This window comes from Musca autumnalis, unplaced genomic scaffold, assembly GCF_047663935.1.
Source record: "Musca autumnalis isolate F117 unplaced genomic scaffold, ASM4766393v1 scaffold_4, whole genome shotgun sequence".
NCBI classification, from domain to species: domain Eukaryota; kingdom Metazoa; phylum Arthropoda; class Insecta; order Diptera; family Muscidae; genus Musca; species Musca autumnalis.
In genome coordinates, this window is record NW_027411977.1 from 247,629,018 (window position 1) to 247,651,535 (window position 22,518).

The window sequence follows — 22,518 nt, forward strand, 5'->3', positions numbered from 1 at the left end:
TTATTTATTTATTTATTTATTTATTTATTTATTTATTTATTTATTTATTTATTTATTTATTTATTTATTTATTTATTTATTTATTTATTTATTTATTTATTTATTTATTTATTTATTTATTTATTTATTTATTTATTTATTTATTTATTTATTTATTTATTTATTTTTATTAACAAAACCCATTAAAAGCGTCTTTTTCTGTGTAAAACCTTTTGCTAGCAATTTTTTGGTAGAGGACGTTTTAAATGTCTGCAAAATGTAGATAACATTTGGAAAGCCTTCAAGTTTAGGAAAACGTTATGACGTGAATCTTCTGGCGCCAATTCCTCTAGAGCTGATTTTGTGAAAGTAATCCGGGCATATAACACTTTTTGAATGTCATCTTTTTACAGATGACCTTCTGTATACACTCCCCAAAATATGCAATTTTTTATTATATAAAGGCTTACCAAATTGTATGCATTATTTGAAGAGTATTTCACAGTGTTCCTACTTTCTAAATAAATTCTTATTAAAATGAATGAATTTTCTTCGACGTAAGCCCTATTCTAACATTATTTACAATTTCAGATGATATCCTGTGTCATCCATTTGGAGTAGGGGATATTTTGGGTCATCTGTGATGAATAGGTGGCGCTGGTGGTTAACTTCTGTAGAGTATATGATACTTATACCCTACACACTGTGGTAAGGGGTATTATGTGTTAGTGCATTTGTATGCAACATGCATAAGGAAAAGAGATAGACCCATAGTTCCTTCTAGGGATATGCATAGAACCACTTTCTGAGTCGATTTATGCATTTGTCGCATTTGTTGTCCGATTTGGCTGAAAATTGGGCCAGATCATTTTTTTAGCAGTCGGAAGAACGCTTTTGCTTTTGGTGAAAATCGGTTCAGATTTGGATATAGCTCCCATATATATTTTCGGTCGATTTGGAGTATTTGCTGCACCAAACACGCAATATACGTCCGATTTTGATGAAATTTTGAATGTGTAACTGAATTCGTTCTTAAAATAAATGTGCCAAACTACATCGAAATCGGTTCAGATTTGGATATAGCTCCCATATATATTTTCGGCCGATTTGACGTATTTGCTGCACCAAACACGCTATTTACGTCCAATTTTTATGAAATTTGGAATGTGTGACTGAATTTGGTCTAGAAATAAGTGTTCCAACTTATATCGAAATCGGTTCAGATTTGGATATAGCTCCTATGTATATTTTCGGCCGATTTCACGTATTTTCTGTACCAAACACGCTATATATGTCCGATTTCGATGAAATTTAGAATATGTGACTGAATTCGGTCTAGAAATAAATGTGCCAAATTATATCGAAGTCGGTTCAGATTTGGATATAGCTTCCATATATATTTTAGCCCGATTTCACGTATTTGCTGCACCAAACACGCTATATACGTCCGATTTTGATGAAATTTGGAATGTTTGACTGAATTCGGTCTAGAAATAAGTGTGCCAAATTACGTCGAAATCGGTTCAGATTTGGATATAGCCCCATATATTTTTTGGGCCTATTTCGCGTATTTGCTGCACCAAACACGCTATATAAGTCCGATTTCAATGAAATTTGGAATGTGTGACTGAACTCTGGAAAAAATGTGCCAAATTATATCGAAATTGGTTAAGATTTGGATATAGTTCCCATATATATTTTACATATTCACAGTGGTGTAGGGTATCATATAGTCGGCCCCGCCCGACTTTGATCCTTTTCTTACTGGTTTTTATATGATTTGTTGTATATAGATGACACTTTCTCTCATATATGACTTCTAGGGTCCTCTACTGCTCTTTCCTAAGGTTAATGCATCATTTTAGTCAATATGTGGTGTTTTACTACACTCCCCAAAGTATGCAACATTTCATTATATAAAAGCTTATCGAAAGGTATGCATTATTTGAAGATTAGTATTTCTTAGTATTTATATTATCTAAAGGAATCCTTATTCAAATGAATGAATTTTCTCCGAAGAATAATGTGACATAAGTCCTATTCTAACTTTGTTAAGATTTTTTTTTAGAAAAATATTTGAATTATATTTGTGTCGTTGAGGTTGTTTAATACCATATTTACATGCTTCTTCTTTTGGGTGTTTTGTTGTAAAACCTCGATGGACATTCTAGAGATTTGTTATTTTACCACTGATGGCAAATATTTACTTGAAGAAAAACTTATTAAGAATTTTGTGGAGAAAACAGATTCACAAGGACAATACTTTTCAATAAAATACTTTTTATTAGTTCTTTTTTTAGATGGCATTTTGAAGACATTGCGTTAGGGGAAGACTGTACTACGACGACAAGTGACGCCAAACTTTGTATAGATCAGCGATGACCAGACATTGCAAACGCGTCAATACAGTGTGCATTTAACAACAACAAAATAACCGAGTGTTTGCGCTCACGAGATAGTGCTTCTGCAAATTCAGGCCATCGCTCGTATGATTGTTGATGGCAATTCTTGCGCAGAACACCTTTAGAAAAGCGAATTTATAGATGGCTTTCTACATATAGAAGGACTTTTAGAATCATCGCAGAAGAAAAATTCTTCTGAATGTGTTTTACCTATGAAAACACCTATAGACAGACTTTTGTAAATGAGGGCCTTTGGGAGGTCTTTTATTTTTAGAAGTCTCTTTAAAGATTATTATTATTATTATTTCCATTATTAGTTTTTATAATTCCATGATTAATTTAGATCTTTACGAATTTAAATTTGCAACTTAATACCTTTTGTATTCTCTCAAAATATGCCTGCAAGTTTAGAAAACAAGGATAATTCTCTACACTTTTTAGTAGTAGTTCTTGTCCTCATAGAGCCTTTGAATTTAATTGATTTTCCTTTTTGTTCGTTGCTTCGTTAACAATTTCATATACAACAACAAGAAAAACAACAGCGAATAAACCCAACTCAAGATTTATGCTAACAAAATTCATTTTTCAGTCATTTGCTGTTAAATGCAAATTAATACACTTCCACTTTTTTCACTTTTTTATGCTCACCTTCACAGTTTTTTTGTTTCGCCGTTTTGTTTTTGAGTGGCTTTTGGGTATCTTAAGGCCAGCAACAACAATTTAACCAAGTACTTGGCGTTGTAAATGCCCCCTTTTTGTAATTAATAAACATTAAACATTGCATCCATTGGCTGGTTTCCTCTTCTGCTCTGCTGGGTGGCTGGTTGGGTGGACGATTATGGCCATTGTATAATTTAATGATGTTTTAATGTTGGTCTGTTTTAGCATGAATTTGTGTGTTCTTTTCCTCTTAATTTTCTTTCTATTTTTTGGCGGATGGCAGAACTTTTTCAGTTCGTTTTAATTTTCGTTGCTTGTTTTCATGCCAGCCAACAACAGACCAGTAAAGGCGATAATCATTTATGCAGAAAAAAGGTCAAGAAGACAATTACCGTTCAATAAGTCACACAACGAAAATACAAAAAGTTCAAAAGAAAAAAAAGGTTTTAAATTTCATTGAATTTCATTTTAAAGTCAATGAGCCGTGTCATTGTCTGACAGTCTGACACACACACACAGCACACCTGCATATAAATCAATTAAATTAAATATTTAACAATTGATTACAGGGGCCAGTCTTCTGTTTAAACTTTCAACAAATATTTGTGCAGTGAAATGTTACGCCGTATTGCCCTGGGCAGTAGCAGCAGCGCCATCACTAGAGCGGAGGAGAAAGAATGCAAAAGCCAATGCTCCCTTAACAATAGGCAACAGCTACTGTTAAACTTTTGCACACCAGCACAACCTAAGGGTATGCTTTAGATTTTTCTGTTGTGCCTCCTGCGCAAAAATATACTGCTGCGGAATCTTTAGCATTTCATCCTTGAGTTACAATTCTATTTTCATATTTTTTTCTGCGTCCCTCTTGATGTTGCTTATTAAAGATTTATGCAGGTCTGTTGTTCGTATTGGATCTGTTTCTTCTTCTTGTTGTTGCTGTTATTCAAATTGTGCGTGTAAAAACTGCTCCCCAGGAAATTATGATGGGCACAATTTGAAGTATGCTGCCTTTGTTTTGTCGCTGTTTTTTGCATTTTTGGTACTGTAGTTTTCGTTTTTTTCGACTGTTTGTTATTCGTCATGGCTTTAAGATACAGGTTGCCCTGCTCCATCTGTGTTTTTTTAGACTATATGAAGAAAATTGTTGCTTAAGCTACCTTAGGAATGAAGAAATTGCTTTGTTTCTCCTAAGGGGAATATTGCAAAATTCTCAGGTCTCAATTATGTTGTAATCTTGTAAATGGTTATTAAAGCTTATTATTTGAATCCTCTAATATAAATGAGATTCTTTGTGTCACCTATTTAGAGTGAATGTCATCTTGACTAAGCTACTAGTTGGGAAGATTATGAATTGATTTATATTTTAAAGAGAAAATTAACCACAGGGCCTTCAATTTGTTGAAGATTTTTTAAACAAAAGTATATCCGTAGAAAACTTCAGATTTTTTGAAGATGTTACCTCTATTAAATACCTCATATGAACAGAACACCAGCAGGAGGATTTACCTCCAACGAAGGTCTGTACAATATAATAGGTCATTTGATAATGCCACTGCTATTTGTGATAAGATCAGCAGTAGGAATCAGGACCACAAATCGCTGGGCGGCAACATTTGGGATGTTGACAATGAAACCTTGTTGAGATCTTATAAAATAATAGGCCGGTCCGTGGTAATCTATTCGGCGTCAGTTTGCGCTACTCAGGGGAAGAATTTTCAGACCTGCCAGTGAACCGCCCAGAGAACTGCACGACAACATTTTGTCGATGTAGTAGTACCTGCTTGGGTATTCTTGCCATGAGCATCACAATCTTGAGAACAGAACATAAATTTACACCGATGACTTCAAGACGGTAACGGGAACAAGAGCAGGCGTCTACAGCGATCTCCTCAACTAACGGCTCTCGCTTAAATTACTTAGGTCCTACACTATAAAGTCTGCGGCGCATAGTGGTTCAGGAATCGATTTTCCTGGCCATAACCCCAAATTTTTGTCGTAACCGATTGTTAATTTAAATATGGAATTCGATAGTAAACTAAGGAAATCAAATAAGTAGGTAAAAATATTGAAATCCTGAGCGTGGCGTTCTCCTAATTTTGGAAAATACGTCATTTTTGCAAATTTCTGGAGAAAAAAATAGCTGTTTCTCGGAAACTATAACAGATATCGTTTTCATTGATGTTTGTTAGGTAGGTATATGTAGAATTATTTTATTTTTCTTCAGGTACTAAATTTTAGTGAAATTTCTACTTTATGAAACAATATGGAACATGGTTTGGTATTCACAGGAAGATGCCCGAGAGTGTCCTCTTTCAGCAGTTTTGAAATTACATGCGTAAAAATGTGTTTTTCCATACCGTTTCCCATTTACCCACCATACCATTGATATCGAAAACGATGTCGTTTTCGAATATTTCTCGATAGTTTTGCGGATATTTTGTTCGAGAACGACACACGAGAATGAATTGAAAACGATTCATTCGTCGCTCAGTTTGTGGTAGGGAAACCTTCGATTTCGAATATCGGCAATAATATTATTAGCGAATGAATGACGATAGTTTCCATATGTTGTCTTTATCAGCAATTATTTGCTCTGTTTCAGAACCTATTTTTTACTACGATTACATTTTTTCCTTTATATTATCGAAAAACATAGTAAAAATTAGTAGATTCTTGCAGTACTGGAACAGATCAATTGTTTATATTATACTACGTAGTATTTATATGAAAATTATTTGAAAAAAGCAAATGGGAATTTTATACAAAAAACATAAAATTATTTTTTGAAACAAAAATAAAAATTCAAAGTAAAAAATGTTTCTCGAAAAAATTTTCTTGTGAAGAAAAAACATTCACCAGCTGTTCGAAAATGATATCGTTTTCGAAGTTTTGACGAACAAAAAACTGAATTTGACCGATCTCTATTCACCAGAAAACTGATTGTGTTATATGTATGTCAAACCTTATCTTTAAATTATGAAAATAATTCTATCCGTTCAAAAGTTACAGAATTTTGACCGGGTAAAAACGATTCTGAACCAATGTGTGGCCGTTTTGGAAAGCCCGGGTCCCGGTTCTTTGCAACATTGAAGGTAATTAAATAGCAGATGAAATTGCGCGTCGTGGATCGGAGTCAGCCGATATTGAAGTCGACAATTCAATCAATTCATACTTCATGCAGCAGCTAGAACAATGGTATAAGGATAAGGCTAAACAGATTTGGCACAATGAATCTTGCTGTAAAGTATCAAAGGGAATTTGGCTAATCATCTCTAAGCGAAAAATTACTTCTCTACACAGACCTGAAACTAATGGCAGGAATAACTGCAAAATTGGAAAGAGATAAAGTTGCTGACTACTAGAAGTTATGCGAAGAAGAAGAAACAGAGATAATCTAGCACTTCGCTGTCAAATATCGAACCGAGCTTCTCCTCGCCAATTGACTGAGATGGCTGCAGCGAAAATGAACTACCGCACTACAAAACATGGGAAACACTCATCCTCTTCAACATCTTTTTTAAAATGTTGTACAATTTTTTCTCTTTTGAGATGAACCACAAGGTCTTCGAGTGAAGTATTTGTCTACTACGACAGCTACGCGTTCTTCTACCTAACCAAAACTAAGACTTTTAGAAGGTCTTATATCGATAGAAAACCCACAGTAGACCTTCTGCCAGTCCCCATAGCAGGTCTTTGATCCATAGAAAAAGATCTGTAACAGACCAATCCGCAGGCCCACAGTAGGTCTTCGATTCATAGATGACCTCTGGATGGTCTTCTTTACAAAGAAGATCGTATAAGACCTTTTATCGATAATAGATTTTTGAATAGAATAAAATCCACAGAATACCAGGAAAAAACGTCGGTCTCCAGAAAATCTTTAGCAAATCTCCTATACCTTAAAAATTTTAAAACGGCAGTATATCTGTCATTCCATAGATCATCTAGAATATGTCTTTCCGTAGATCATCTAGAAAAGGTCTTTCCGTAGGTGATATATCTTCTTTAGATATCATATTTTCAAGATCTCCTATATAAAGAAGGATAGATGACTGTTTCAAGAAGGTTTTCCATTCATAAAAGGCCTATACCAAAAATGTATTGACAACAACTTATGCTTAGTCATCCAGATGGTTTTCGAAAAATAACTGCAGAGCAAATAAATGTTCACGTAGCGAGCAGCCTGATTTTCTAATAAAGATAGTGAATTGCTTGGTAAGGGTATTTTGTGTAGAGGAGAGATATAGTTAAACCGAGATCTATTTTTAATATACAGTCCACTTAAAGAGATAAGTGTGTGGTGGGCGTCTGCTCACTAAGAATACAAAAAAGTGAGGTAGGATTTTTTCATTGCTACGCGTGGCATGTTTGAGTTAGATTACAGGATGTAATCTATACTTGCGGTGACCAACTGTACTCTATTATAAAGTACAATACTCTATTTTTAGCGTACTCTACTTATCCTCTATTTTCATCGCTCGTACTCTGTGTCCTCTATTCAAACCAATTGTTGAATCACCTTTTACACTACCGTTGAAACACCTCCAAAACGTAGTTTTTGAGCGCTTCTACAGCATGTTCTGACATTGCTGTTTAGTTGTTGGCTTATACGCACCAATCTATGATTCGTTACCTGCGACAATCTTTTAAAAGTTTTCGAAGCACCGCGATCGTATTTTTTCGAAATTTCTTGCACAGATCGCCCATGCAATATCGAATGTAATCTGGTGGATGCACGGCATCAATGTTTTCTGGCACAACTGCAGTTTTTCAAAGACCTTCGTCGTTGAGCGAACGTCGATCACGATTGAGTTCATTAAACTAGTTTTTCACAGTGTTATAGGATGTTGCTTCATAACTTCGATGCACTCTTGCCGTGATAATCCACGTCGAAAGTTGTGAAAAATTATGGGACGAATTCCATTTTTTGGCAAATAAATTTTTCAAGTCCCAACACATGGTGGTACCTCAAACCGTACTGAGTACGTTTTTGCTAAAAAGTGTCAAACTTTCCAATGGAAATGTGCAATGACGACTGGCAACTCGTATTGTTGCCTAGTCCAGAAATTTATGTAGTAGCCCTCGTAAATGTACTCTTTTTTATCCAAAAATATTGGTCACCGTACCTATGTTGCAAACCAGCGTCAGGCGAGAGAGCGCCCGCAGGGGCTCATTGAACGTTCCTCTCTCCACACACACACACATAATTCAACCAATTGAAAAAGCATGCAATAGAAAAGTATGGCGCCTGACGCTGTTGCAAACTGATGAGAATGTGTGGCATGTTTGCTTGCCACATGTGAGATAACTATGTGTGTTTTTAAACTCTCCTAAGATTCCATGGCATATGCGCTCGTACACATTTGTGCGCTCTCCTTCTCTCTTTTATACACTAGTCAGGTTAAGTCAAAACAGAATACTTAGTTCCTAAGATTATTTTTACTTTAATAAAAAACAGTTCACTACAAGCATTTATATAAGAAAGACGTATTTGTCTTGTCTTTAATAGATGCCAATTTATCAGTCATCTCCAATGAACGGAAACAAACAAAACGATTCCCGTACCAATCACACAAAGCCACAAACTTTTCAGCTTCTCTGAATCGTTTCATTCTCACAACCAAAACAAAAACACAAACTTTTCAATGTAAAAAGATGGAAACCGTACGATTGCTGAAATGTAACTTCGGCTATGTTTTGCTGAGTTGTTTCATTAGAGTTGGGTAATCTAGTTCCTAGTTCCTTGTACTAGTTCCAAAACGTATGAGTAACATCATGAAATGTAACGTGTGATATTAAGTATACGCAGCTTGTTCAAAGAAAAAATGTGGGCTATTGGAACTGCGAAGTGAACGAGATAGTTCCATATAGTTCCTTTGGCACAACTCTATGTTTCATTCACCACCGAAACGACAAGTATTTTTGGGAAACTTTTGCCGTTCGTATTGTCAATGACACACTCAGACACACACACACACATGTGATTGCTTAACAACCCTTTAAGTTAGCATCAGCATACCACAGTGAATTTTATCAACCACCAAACGTTTTTGATTTATTCACATGTGTTTAGTACTATTCCGTTTTCTATCTGCTCTTGTGGAGTTGAGTACTTTTCGCTTTTCGTTTTGTTCGTACTCACGAATGTAAACAAAACAAAACTAAACAGCGAGCTCGGCCAACGTGGGTTATGTTTCGTTTTGTATTGTTCCTATAGAAAATACGAAACTTAACGATTGGAAATGTTATTTAAAGTATTTTTACGTACGCTGGTCATCTCTAAAGAAAATATCTTATATAGAATATACGACGTTTTTGAGTCATCGCCAATACATTAGACGACGTCTTGGGTCATCTCCGACAAAGTAGATTACACTTTATTGGTTAATCTGAAATTTTCTATCATCTATTCATTTTCTATATTTTTCTATTCATTTTCTAAAGCGTAGATCTTTTCCAAGGTCATTCACTCTGGACTAGGTGCTATGATGATGGTTTTGCTCACCTCTAGTAGAGGAGATGATATTTTGGGCCACATGCTGAAGATTAGATGCTCTTTAATGTCATATACGATCTCTTGGGTCATTAACTCCACTTTCTTAAGAATAAGGCATAATTTTCTCCATAATGACTTGTCTCGTGGTTTGGCTTAAGGGCTGACTCTCACTTGTAAATTTCAGAAAATCGAAATTGGCTTATTTTAAAGTAAAAGTAGCATTGAATATGCGGTAAAATGTTCAAGTCGATCGGAACAATATTGTGTGAGATATGAATTTGGAAGAGAACAATTTATAGTATGTATGCAACATAAAAATTAAAAACGTATTTTTCTCGAAGTGACATTTTGAAATCGTTGCCAATTCTACCTCGAAAACTAGTGAACTGATGGTCACACAATTTTCTGGGGTTATCATGGATATCAAGGACAAGAAAGCGTCAGTTTTTTAAACCAAAAAGTTTTAAATTTTGGGGTTTTGGTCCATCGTTTAAGTAAAATCGAATTTTTTTTTTAATTCTATCTATGAAGACAAGATCTTAAGGTTCTAAATAGGCCCACAAAAATATATGACAATCGGTAAATTCGTTTTCGAGCTAGAGTTGGCACCGCAAAACGCTTAAAAATGGTTTCGTATACGGTCGTTTGCCACAATACCACACCATATTTTTCCACAAAAAAAAAAAATCAGACACTAGATAAAGATGTAGTCTTTCAGATGAAAAAAAAATCTACCAAAAAAAGTTTGGCAGTTTTCTTGGAAAAAAATCATGAAAAATTGCCTTTTTTTGGCTTTACAATTGGGTGGAGGTCACCCCTTAACGTATTACCTCACTCCTCCAAAGAATGCAATGCTTCATTATACAAACGTTTACTAAATTGTTTGAATTCTTCGGAATATGATGTGACATAAGCCCTGCTCTATCTTTATTTAGAATTTTAGATGATTTGCTGGGTCATCAACTGTCGATTAGGTGATATTTTGGGCAATTTACTACTGAATAGATATTGTGATACGTTTGGTCCAATGATATAGATACGACGACCCCTAATGGTCGACTTCTAGGGTCATTTTCTTCTCTTGACTTAGGAGAAGATATCCTCTTGTCCATAATGTATAGCTTTCATCATTAACAAAACGTATTACTCCCCAAAGTATGCAATGGTTTATTATATAAAAGTTTATCGAATTGTATGCATTATTTGAGGATGTTTTCTTAGAATTCCTATTTTCTTAAGGAATCCTTATTGATATGATGTGACATAGACCCTATTCTCTATTTTCTCACTTTGTTTAGAATTTTAGATGATGAGCAGGTGCTATTTTGAGTCATATACTGCTGAATAGGTGGCGCCTTTAGTCACCTCCTGTATAAGCCTTTTTATTTTGTTATCTATGACCTCTAGGGCAGCGTCAGGCACCATACTTTTCTATTGCATACTTTACGGGGTGTCATTGTGTGAGTGCATGCTTTTTCAATGGGTTGAATTGTGTGTGTGGAGAGAGCAACGGTAAATGAGCGCACACGGGCACCTAATCGCCTGACGCTGCTCTAGGGTCACCTACTGTTCTTTCCTATGAAGAAGACATCATCATTAACATAATGTCTACTTAAAAATATATTACTCCACTCCCCCAAAAGTATGCAATGTTTCATTATAAAAAAGCTTACCAAATTGTATGCATTATTTGAAGATTATTTCTTAGAATACCTATTTTCAACTAAATGATTTTTTCTCCGAACTATGATGTGTCATAAACCGTATTCTAACTTTGTTTAGAATTTCAGATTTTAGATTTCCTGGATCTTTGTTGTGGAGTAGGTGCTAGTTTGGGTAATCTACTGTTAAATAGATGGCGCTTTTGGTCACCTCCTATTGAGTACATTACACTTTGTGTCATATAATTTAGAATAAATGGCGCTTTTGGTCTTATATGAGTTCAAGGGTCATCTACTGCTCCTTTCTAAGGAAAAAAACATCATCATGACCGTAATTTCTGTCATGACATCGTTTACCAAAATGTATTTAATACACTCCCCAGAGTATGCAACATTTCATTATATGAAAGCTTACCAAATTGAATGCATTATTTGAAGATTAGTATTTCTTAGTATTTATATTTTCTAAAGGAATCCTTATTCAAATGAATGAATTTTCTCCAAACAATAATGTGACATAAGTCCTATTCTAACTTTGTTAAGATTTTTTTTAGAAAAATATTTGCATTCTATTTGTCTCGTTGAGCTTGTTTAATACCATGTTTACATTCGTCCTCTTCGTTAGGTGTTTTGTCATGATAAAATATTGATGGACATTGTAGAGATTTGTTTCTTTTAGCATTGATTGCAATTTTTTTCGTAGAAGAAACATTATTTTGTCTTGTAAATAAATGGAATTATGCTCTTTGGAGTATATTTAATGAAGAGTTTTTCTATTTAAGACTGTATCACTAGGAAAAAACAGGTGGGATTAGTGAAATTACATAAGCAACTGACGAATGTTATGTTTCTTAATCGCCCACTAATTTCGAAAAGGTTGGAAGAATTTCATTTGTATCTTCTTCTCATAACCTTTGCCATAAATACACTCAAATATTCCCTTAATGTTTTGTTTTTTTTTTCTTACCTTTGGCATATTAACTTCTCCAACCATTTATTCATTCATTCACAGGTCTTTATTCCTCTTCTTTACTTTACTTCAATATTTGTCTTTCATTTTTTGTGAGATTAATTTCTTAATAAAACATTAATTACTTATTTTCACAAGCTTGTATGTTAAGTAGTTTTTCTGATGTCATTACTGTTGTTGTTGTCTGTACCTCTTGTTGGAGGGAACATTTACCCGTGTTCCACACATTGCCAACTTTTATGTGTCCCTTTCCCCCGACTTTCTTTATCTGTTTTTTTCACTTTATTTGTTATGCTATAAAATTTTATTTCAGATTTGTTGTCGTTCTGGCTCTTCCTCAAATGGAATATGAAAAGAGGCATCATAATTAAAAGAGATTATATGGAGAAACAAAACATATCAACAGCACGGGCCAAGCAAGCAAATCCTAAATGTATTCTATATTTATGAATTTTCGTTGTGTGCCTAAAAGTATGCCACTTTTATAAGGTTATTTACTTAGAAACAAAGCAGACACATTTTCAAAAGCAACTCACACCTGAACGAACACTCGGGATGCCTTGGTTTTACTGCTTTGGAAGCTTGTTTTCACCTGAGACATCTGAGAGTTGGGGAATTTTTTGTTGAAAGTTCTTTTAGGGAATTTATGACAGGTTAATATACTTTTACGGACCACCATCATCTGCTTCTTGACATTATAGCGTTTGTTGTTGTTGTTGCTTTTTCTCTTATATGACCCAAAGAATGTGTTTAAAGCTTATTTTGTATATATTTTGCTTTTTTCTTTTCTTCTTGAGCAGAAGTCATTACTGCTTCATCATGGGTATGGATGCATGTGAATATTGCCTTTTGTTTGCCCAGCTATTTACTTATTAATGTACAGAGCTGAAATAATCCATTTTCCTCCTTGAAATCGTTAGTCCAAAGGAGTGCCAGAGTGTTATGAATGTGCGTGCATGCATACATGTGTGTGGGAGCAAATGTTGTGAGCCGTTAAGTGAATCAACAACGACCACCTCAATAAAAACCTGTTTGGTGGCCTATGACCTTTTGCATACACAAAAGATAAATACGTCCGAATTTTTTGTTTTTTGACATTCAAAAAGGCCAAACAAAGATTTCTTCTGACAACACCAACACACACACGCTTTCTCTTTCTGCAAACAAAAATCAAAACAAAATAATGAAAAAAAGAAAACTGGAAGCGGCGAAACAGACCAAATGATACACTATAATATCACAAAGGTGATTCACAGGTTGGGTCTTTGGTCATCGATTATTTAGAACATGAAGTCTTGGGATAGCTATTAGAAATCATTACTAATTATCTGAATAATATTGACACTAAGGCGTATCCACTGTGGAGTAGATGACGTTTAAAATCCATCTACTGTAGAGTAGATGGTGTTTAGGGTCATCTACTGTAGAGTAGATCTCATTTAAAGACATTTACTGCAGAGTAGATGATGTTCAAATTCTCCTACTGTAGAGTAGATGACGTTTAGATGCCGTTTAGGGTCATCTACTACAGAGTAGATGAAGTTTAAATTCATATACTGTAGAGAAAGTGACGTTTAAAGTCATCCGCTGTAGAGTAAATGGCGTTTAGGGTCATCTAGTGTAGAGTAGAAGGCGTTTAATGTCATCTTTTGTAGAGTAGAAGGCTTTTAGAGTCATCTACTGTAGAGTAGATGGCGTTTAGGGTCATCTACAGTAGAGCAGATGGCGTTTAGAGTCCTCTACTGTGGAGTTGATGGCGTTTAGGGTCATCTACTGCAGAGTAGATGAAGTTTAAATTCATATACTGTAGAGAAGATGACGTTTAAAGTCATCCGCTGTAGAGTAAATGGCGTTTAGGGTCATCTAGTGTAGAGTAGAAGGCGTTTAATGTCATCTTTTGTAGAGTAGAAGGCTTTTAGAGTCATCTACTGTAAAGTAGATGGCGTTTAGGGTCATCTACAGTAGAGCAGATGGCGTTTAGAGTCATCTACTGTGGAGTTGATGGCGTTTAGGGTCATCTACTGCAGATTAGATGAAGTTTAAATTCATATACTGTAGAGAAGATGACGTTTAAAGTCATCCGCTGTAGAGTAAATGGCGTTTAGGGTCATCTACTGTGGAGTTGATGGGGTTTTACGGTCATCTACTGTAGAGTAGATGGCGTTTAGGGTCATCTACTGTAGAGTAGATAGCGTTTAGGGTCATCTACTGTGGAGTTGATGGCGTTTAGGGTCATCTACTGCAGAGTAGATGAAGTTTAAATTCATATACTGTAGAGAAAGTGACGTTTAAAGTCATCCGCTGTAGAGTAAATGGCGTTTAGGGTCATCTAGTGTAAAGTAGAAGGCGTTTAATGTCATCTTTTGTAGAGTAGAAGGCTTTTAGAGTCATCTACTGTAGAGTAGATGGCGTTTAGGGTCATCTACAGTAGAGCAGATGGCGTTTAGAGTCCTCTACTGTGGAGTTGATGGCGTTTAGGGTCATCTACTGCAGAGTAGATGAAGTTTAAATTCATATACTGTAGAGAAGATGACGTTTAAAGTCATCCGCTGTAGAGTAAATGGCGTTTAGGGTCATCTACTGTGGAGTTGATGGGGTTTTACGGTCATCTACTGTAGAGTAGATGGCGTTTAGGGTCATCTACTGTAGAGTAGATAGCGTTTAGGGTCATCTACTGTGGAGTTGATGGCGTTTAGGGTCATCTACTGCAGAGTAGATGAAGTTTAAATTCATATACTGTAGAGAAAGTGACGTTTAAAGTCATCCGCTGTAGAGTAAATGGCGTTTAGGGTCATCTAGTGTAGAGTAGAAGGCGTTTAATGTCATCTTTTCTAGAGTAGAAGGCTTTTAGAGTCATCTACTGTAGAGTAGATGGCGTTTAGGGTCATCTACAGTAGAGCAGATGGCGTTTAGAGTCATCTACTGTGGAGTTGATGGCGTTTAGGGTCATCTACTGCAGATTAGATGAAGTTTAAATTCATATACTGTAGAGAAGATGACGTTTAAAGTCATCCGCTGTAGAGTAAATGGCGTTTAATGTCATCTTTTGTAGAGTAGAAGGCGTTTAGAGTCATCTTCTGTAGAGTAGATGGCGTTTAGGGTCATCTACTGTGGAGTGGATGGCGTTTACGGTCATCTACTGTGGAGTTGATGGCGTTTACGGTCATCTACTGTAGAGTAGATGGCGTTTAGGGCCATCTACTGTGGAGTTGATGGCGTTTAGGGTCATCTACTGCAGAATAGATGAAGTTTTAATTCATATACTGTAGAGAAGATGGCGTTTAAAGTCATCCGCTGTAGAGTAAATGGCGTTTAGGGTTATCTAGAGTAGGGTAGAAGGCGTTTAATGTCATCTTTTGTAGAGTAGAAGGCCTTTAGGGTCACTACTGTAGAGAAGATGGCGTTTAGGGTCATCTACAGTAGAGCAGATGGCGTTTACGGTCATCTACTGTAGAGTAGATGGCGTTTACGGTCATCTACTGTAGAGTAGGTGGCGTTTAGGGTCATCTACAGTAGAGCAGATGGCGTTTACGGTTATCTACTGTAGAGTAGATGGCGTTTAAGGTCATCTACTGTAGAGTAGATGGCGTTTAGGGTCATCACCTGTGGAGTAAATAGCGTTTAGGGTCATCTAATGTAGAGTAGAAGGTGATTTATGTCATCTTTTGTAGAGTAGAAGGCGTTTAGAGACATCTACTGTAGAATAGATGACCTTTAGGGTCATCTAGTGTAGAGTCGAAGGTGTTTTATGTCATCTTTTGTAGAGCAGATGGCGTTTAGGGTCATCTACTGTAGAATAGATGACCTTTAGGGTCATCTACTGTAGAGGAGATGGCGTTTAGGGTCATCTACAGTAGAGCAGATGGCGTTTAGGGTCATGTACTGTAGAGGAGATGGCGTTTAGGGTCATCTACAGTAGAGCAGATGGCGTTTAGGGTCATCTACTGTGGAGTTGATGGCGTTTAGATCGATCTACTGCAGAGTAGATGAAGTTTAAATTCATATACTGTAGAGAAGATGACGTTTAAAGTCATCCGCTGTAGAGTAAATGGCGTTTAGGGTCATCTAGTGTAGAGTAGAAGGCGTTTAATGTCATCTTTTGTAGAGTAGAAGGCGTTTAGAGTCATCTACTGTAGAGTAGTTGGCGTTTAGGGTCATCTACATTACAGCAGATGGCGTTTATGGTCATCTACTGTACAGTAGATGGCGTTTAGGGTCATCCATTGTAGTGCAGTTGACGTTTAAAGTCATCTATTGTAGAGTAGATGACATTAAAAGTCATCCACTCTTGATTAGATGACGTTTAAGGACGTCTTCTGTATAGTAGATTGCATTTAGGGTCATCTACTGCAGAGTAGATTTAGGTTAAATTTATCTACTGTAGTAGATGGCGTTTGGGGTCATATACTGTGGAGTAGATGGCGTTTAGGATCATCTAGTGCAGAGTATATGAAGTTTAAATTCATATACTGTACAGAAGATGACGTTTAAAGTCATCCGCTGTAGAGTAAATAACGTTTAGGGTCATCTACTGTACAGTAGATGACGTTTAAAGTCAACTTTTGTAGAGTAGATGGCGTTTAGGGTCATCCACTGCGCAGTAGATGGCGTTTAGGATCATCTGCTGTGGGGTAGATGACGTTTAAATTCATCTACTGTAGTAGATGGCGTTTAGAGTCATCTACTGTGGAGTAGATGCCATTTAGAGTCATCTACTGTAGATTAGATGGCGTTTAAAGTCATCTATTGTAGAGTGGATGGCGTTTATGGTCATCCACTGTGGAGTAGATGACGTTTAAATTCATCTACTGTAGGGTAGATGACGTTTAGAGTTATCTACTGTAGAGTAGATGAAGTTTAAATTCATCTACTGTAGTAGATGGAGTTTAGGGTCATCTACTGTGGAGTAGATGGCGTTTAGGGTCGTCTACTGTGGAGTAGATGGCGTTTAGGGTCGTCTACTGCAAAGTAGATGAGGTTTTTTAAATTCATATACTATAGAGAAGATGACTTTTAAAGTCATCCGCAGTAGAGTAGATGACGTTTGGGATAATCTACTGTAGAGTAGATCACGTTTAAGATCGTCTTCTGTAGAGTAGATGACGTTTAGGGTCATCTATTGTACAGTAGATGGCGTTTAAAGTCATCTATAGTACAGTAGAAGGCGTTTAGGTTGATCTACTGTAGAGTAAATGATGTTTAGGGTCACCTACAATAGAGTAGGTGATTCCTAAGGTCACATACTATAGAGTAAATGATGTTTAGATCGAGCGTAAGTGTCATCTCCAATGGAAGAGCATTCAGCGCCTTCAGCCGAAAAATAATTTTCAAAGATTGCCTGTATGCATGTGTATAAAAAATAACAATTCGGGGTAAATATCACCATCTGAAGTCTTCCGGCTTTCACTTCAGTACTCATCTAGATTGATTAGAATTTATATGATTTGGGATTTTTGATATTTTGTGCCAACCTTTGATTTAAAACAAGTACACATTTTTACTCTCAACCACATTGTGGCCTCTGCGGTAGGGTATATCGAAAACAAAAGCCAAACAAGGCAAACCAAAGCAAACAAAATAAACGAGCAAAAATTGGCAAACACAATTGTGTGCCGACAAACAAGAAAATACCCCCGAAAATAGAAGTGTAATTAAATTAAAAAAGGTCAACATTGATGGTGATGGCAAATGAAAAAAACACAAAGTCAAACAAAAACCCCGTCCACACCATAAACGAGATAAACATCCAAAAAAGAGAAATGAAGATGACTGAAAGTGTTGTTTCAATTGAACATTGTGGTGGCAAAGAGCAGGAAGAAGTAAGGAGTAACAACGACATATACAGCAGCCCAAAGTGTTAATTAAATGTCACATGCCCAAACAGAACAACAACAACTAAAATCTAATATTCTAAAAACAACAAAGAGAGGGTAACTTTGCTTAACCATTAGCCATAATACTTACCAACAACACCAATGCTCAACATGATAATCCTTTTGTTGCTGATAAAATTGTTTTTGGAAATTACGATTTTCCTGGTTTCCTTTCAACAGCTAAGCCTGCTGCTGCTGATGATGGTGGCGATATTGCTTCTGCAGAGTCTTTTTGCTGCTGCTGTTGTTTTGCTGGAAGTTTGTTGTTGTTGTTAATTTTATAGATCCTTTTTAAGCCATCAATTCTTAATCATTATCTTTTATGTTGTAAAACTATCGTTTGATATGAGGGTTATGTAAAAAGTACCCTACAATATGGTGAAGAGAAGCATGCAAATTGAATAACCTTCTCTGATGTGGATTTTTAGTATATTCAAGGAATTTTCATTTACTTTTGTCACCATAAAATGGAGTATGTGTTTTGAACGATGTTTAAAACTTGGTCTCAATATTCAAAAAAAAAAAAAAAAAAATATTTGTGTTCCTTAACTGACTCTAAAACCTGATTCCTCTTGTGTCATATTTCTAAAAATCTCGCCTCATGCACAGAATCGCTTCCCATTGGTTTAAAGAAGACGCATAAAAACCATAATCTGCCACAGAAATTCCCTTGCATTATGACACTTAGTAGTCGACATGTCAAAGTGAATTTCATTTCGAACTGCTACCTATGGCATGGCATCCACCTAACCTTACCTAACCACCCATCGACCCACATTTATTGAAAACCAAATGCTTCATAAAACTTTAAGATATTTTGTATTTTTATGATACTCAACTGAAGATAAAACCTAGAGTACTAGAGGTACTGGCACATAACGAACACCATTGAGAAGCCTAAACCGATAAGCGTTTCAGTTGTTTTTTTTTATATGAGTGTGAAATAAAGCACAGGACCTACTAGAAATGCTTTGAAAATGCGTTCAACCAACAAACATGTCATTGTAACAAACTCCTCCTCGGTTGCCTGGGTTCCTTTTATGTTTTTTATTCTCTCTGTTTTCCACACGTTAGTTTAGTTTTATGAATATCAATATGTGAGTGGATGAGTGTTTGTTTGTGTGCAAGCGTTAGTGTGTGGTCTAAATAATTCCTTGGCAACAACAAAATAAAGCAACACAAAGCCCAGCCACACTTTGCATGTCACGGTGCTCTTGAAGCAACTTTAAATGGAAGGTGCTTACACCTGGGAAGCTTTTGGGGATTCTGAAACTACAATGTTCATAGATGAGAAAAATCAAAAAACAAAAAAAAAATCGCCGGAGCGATTTTTAAATAGATCGCGATTCAATTTTTAGGTGTTTTTTAGGTTTTCTCGATTTTGTTTGGAAACCGCAAGTCCTAACGAAATGGGACTAAAGAAAATGTTGTAGCTATGAAAATTCTCTGGTAGTTCAAAATGGGGGGTGACGTAGGGGATGGAAGATACCAAGGAACGGTCCTGACCGGTTTTAACATGGCAAAGCCCAGGATTGATCTTCGTCCCTCTTTCATCTCAAGTGGACACAGACCTCCCCGTGGTGTCACCAGGGGAACTGCCTTTAACACCCGTTAAAGGTAGTGAGCTAACATGTGCCGCGCGTTCACCCATAAGAACGTTAAAAACTTGGGTTTGGGCGTCGGTTTAGTAACCCTCCCCTAGAAAAACAGCCTACTATGAAAAAACGAAATAAAAGTAAAACAAACCCCTCTAAAGTTGACGAACCCCGCAAACGTTTTAAGGACCATGATCTGCAAATCTGCATCTGGAATGTTCGCACTCTTTATAAAAAAGGTGCAGTTTGCACATTGGCAGATGTACTTGAAAAGTACAAGGCCGATATTACTGCCATACAGGAAATACGATGGATTGGGAAAGGCGTCACAACACCTAAAGGTGACGCACTGTATTATAGCTGCCATGACGTAAAGCATGAGTTTGGTTGCGGATTCGTAGTTAGTCGGAGGCTAAAACATCTGGTATCAAGCTTCACCCCAGTGAATGAAAGACTTGCTGCAATTCGAATAAAAGCTAAATTCTTCAACATCAGCTTTATTTGCGCTCAGGCTCCCACTGAAGAAAAGGACGAACAAACCAAAGATATATTTTACGAGCGCTTAGAAGAAACATATGACCATTGCCTGCCCATGACATTAAAATCATTCTAGGCGATTTTATTGCCAAAATTGGAAAGGAGAATATCTTTGGCCCAACAGTCGGGAAATTCAGTCTCCACACCCAGTAAACCAAATGTCTGATGTCCGACACGTCTGAACAATTTCGGAAGCAAAGTCGTTCAGATTTCGTTCCGATTTCTAAACGATTTTTCGGATAGGAAATAGTTCAGATTTTGTACCGAAATCGGAACGAATGTCGGAAAGAAATTTCCTATCCGAATTTACCAAGGATTTTCTTCAGATTTCGTTAGGAAATCGGACCGAAATCGATCCGATGTCGCTAAGACATTTCGTTCCGAAATTATGTCAACCACTTCATACAACTTTCGTTAAGATATCGTTACGATTTCGGATCAGATATCGGACGTATCGTCCGAATTTTGTTCCGATTTCGTTACGATGTCGGTACGATTGGTTTGCTGGGCAGTGAAACATCTGACAATGGTATGAGGCTGATAGACTTTGCTGCAGCAAGACAAATCAAATCAAGAAATCAAATTGATCATGTTGTAATCGATGGAAGACATTCATCGAGCGTGTTGGATGTACGATCGTTCCGAGGCGCAAACATTGATTCGGACCACTACCTTGTTGCAGCAAAGATACGCACCCGCTTAAATGTAGCAAACAAAGTACGAACAGACACAACACGAAAGTTAGACATCGGTAAGCAGCAATCACAACAGATAGCCACAGCATATTCCACTCAACTAGCCCAATTGCTTAATCAAAGCACTCCCCATCCCGATAACATATCAGCGCAATGGCAAAGCATTACCCACTACATGCAAACAACCATACTTGGATACCAGAGACCTCCACCAAGGAATCCACGGTATGATCAGGAGTGTCGTGCTGCCACCGAAGAGAAAAATGCGGCATATAGGGCTACTTTACAATCCGCAGCAACGCGTAGCGCACGAGAGAGATACAGAGAGAAAAGGAGAAACGTCTTTTCCGCAGGAAAAAGAGAACAAATGGAAAGACGGGAGTGTGAAAAAATCGAGATGTACAGGAGCCAGAATGAAGTCCGAAAATTCTACCAAAGAGTGAAATATCAAACAGATGGCTTTGGTACACATCCTCCTGTAGAGACCAGCAAGGTAATTTGGTAACTGATACAGATAGTGTGCTCAGGATATGGAAAGAACATTTCTCCAAACTGTTGGTATCCGATAGTAGCGAAGACGACGAAGATACCACAGTCCCTATCCCAGAAGATGGTATTGAATGTATACCGCCCAGCCAAGATGAGGTAAAGACAGCAATAAGTCGGCTAAAGAATAATAAGGCAGCAGGAGGCGATGGCTTACCAGCCGAGCTGTTCAAAGCCGGAGGCGACAGGCTGATAAGGTGTATTCATCAGCTAGTTAGCACCATCTGGCAGGAAGAACGAGTACCCGACGATTGGAACCTGAGTATCCTGTGCCCCGTCCACAAGAAGGGAGATAAGACTGTATGCTCTAACTATAGGGGCATAAATCTACTCCCTATTGCCTACAAGATCGTGTCAGGGATATTGTGCGAACAACTAAAGCCTATGGTCAACGAGATAATTGGACCATACCAATGCGGCTTTAGACCTGGCAAATCCACCATTAAACAGATATTTACCTGCGGCAAATCCTGGAGAAGACCCAAGAGATGCAAATCGACACCTACCACCCTTTTGTCGATTATAAAGCAGCCTTCGACAGCCCGCTACGTTCAAAGGTATTCCAAGCGATGTCTGAATTTGGTATCCCCGCAAAGCTCATCCGGATTTGTAAAATGACTTTAACTGACAACAGGTCCTCAGTTAAAATAGGAAAGAACCTCTCCGAAGAGTTTGGTACCAAAAGAGGTTTCAGACAAGGAGACAGCCTTTCGTGTGATCTCTTCAACATCCTGCTAGAAAAGGTTATACGAGATGCGAAGGTGAAAAGAAGTGGCACAATCTACACCAATAGTCACATGTTACTTGCTTATGCTGATGATATAGGCATCATGGGCCGATCAGTAAAATAAGTAACTGATACCTTTATGAAGGTCGAAGGAGAATCTGCTAAAGTGGGTCTGGTGGTAAACGGCGAGAAGACCAAGTTGATGGTGTCGACGCGCAGTGCGTCCATTGAGCTCGGACCGACTGTGGAAGTTGGTTCCTATAATATTGAGGTAGTAAAAGACTTCGTCTACCTCGGCACCTCCGTAAACACAACAAACGACATCAGTTGTGAAATAAAAAGAAGAATTGTATTGGCCAACAGATGCTGCTTTGGTT

General features: G+C 37.0%; 1 protein-coding gene and 1 long non-coding RNA gene across 5 annotated transcripts in view; one reads left to right on the forward strand and one right to left on the reverse strand.

Annotated features, from left to right (window-relative positions):
- Positions 1–22,518, forward strand: part of LOC141401071 (uncharacterized) — a 184,230-nt gene that overhangs the window by 119,080 nt on the left and 42,632 nt on the right. The window lies entirely within an intron of this gene.
- LOC141401067 (uncharacterized) overlaps positions 1–22,518 on the reverse strand; it is a 123,658-nt gene that overhangs the window by 67,353 nt on the left and 33,787 nt on the right. For all 3 annotated transcript variants that reach the window (XM_073980895.1, XM_073980896.1, XM_073980894.1), the window contains exon 2: positions 18,133–18,409. The gene's annotated coding sequence lies outside the window, so the exon portion shown is untranslated. The remainder of the gene's footprint in view (positions 1–18,132; positions 18,410–22,518) is intronic.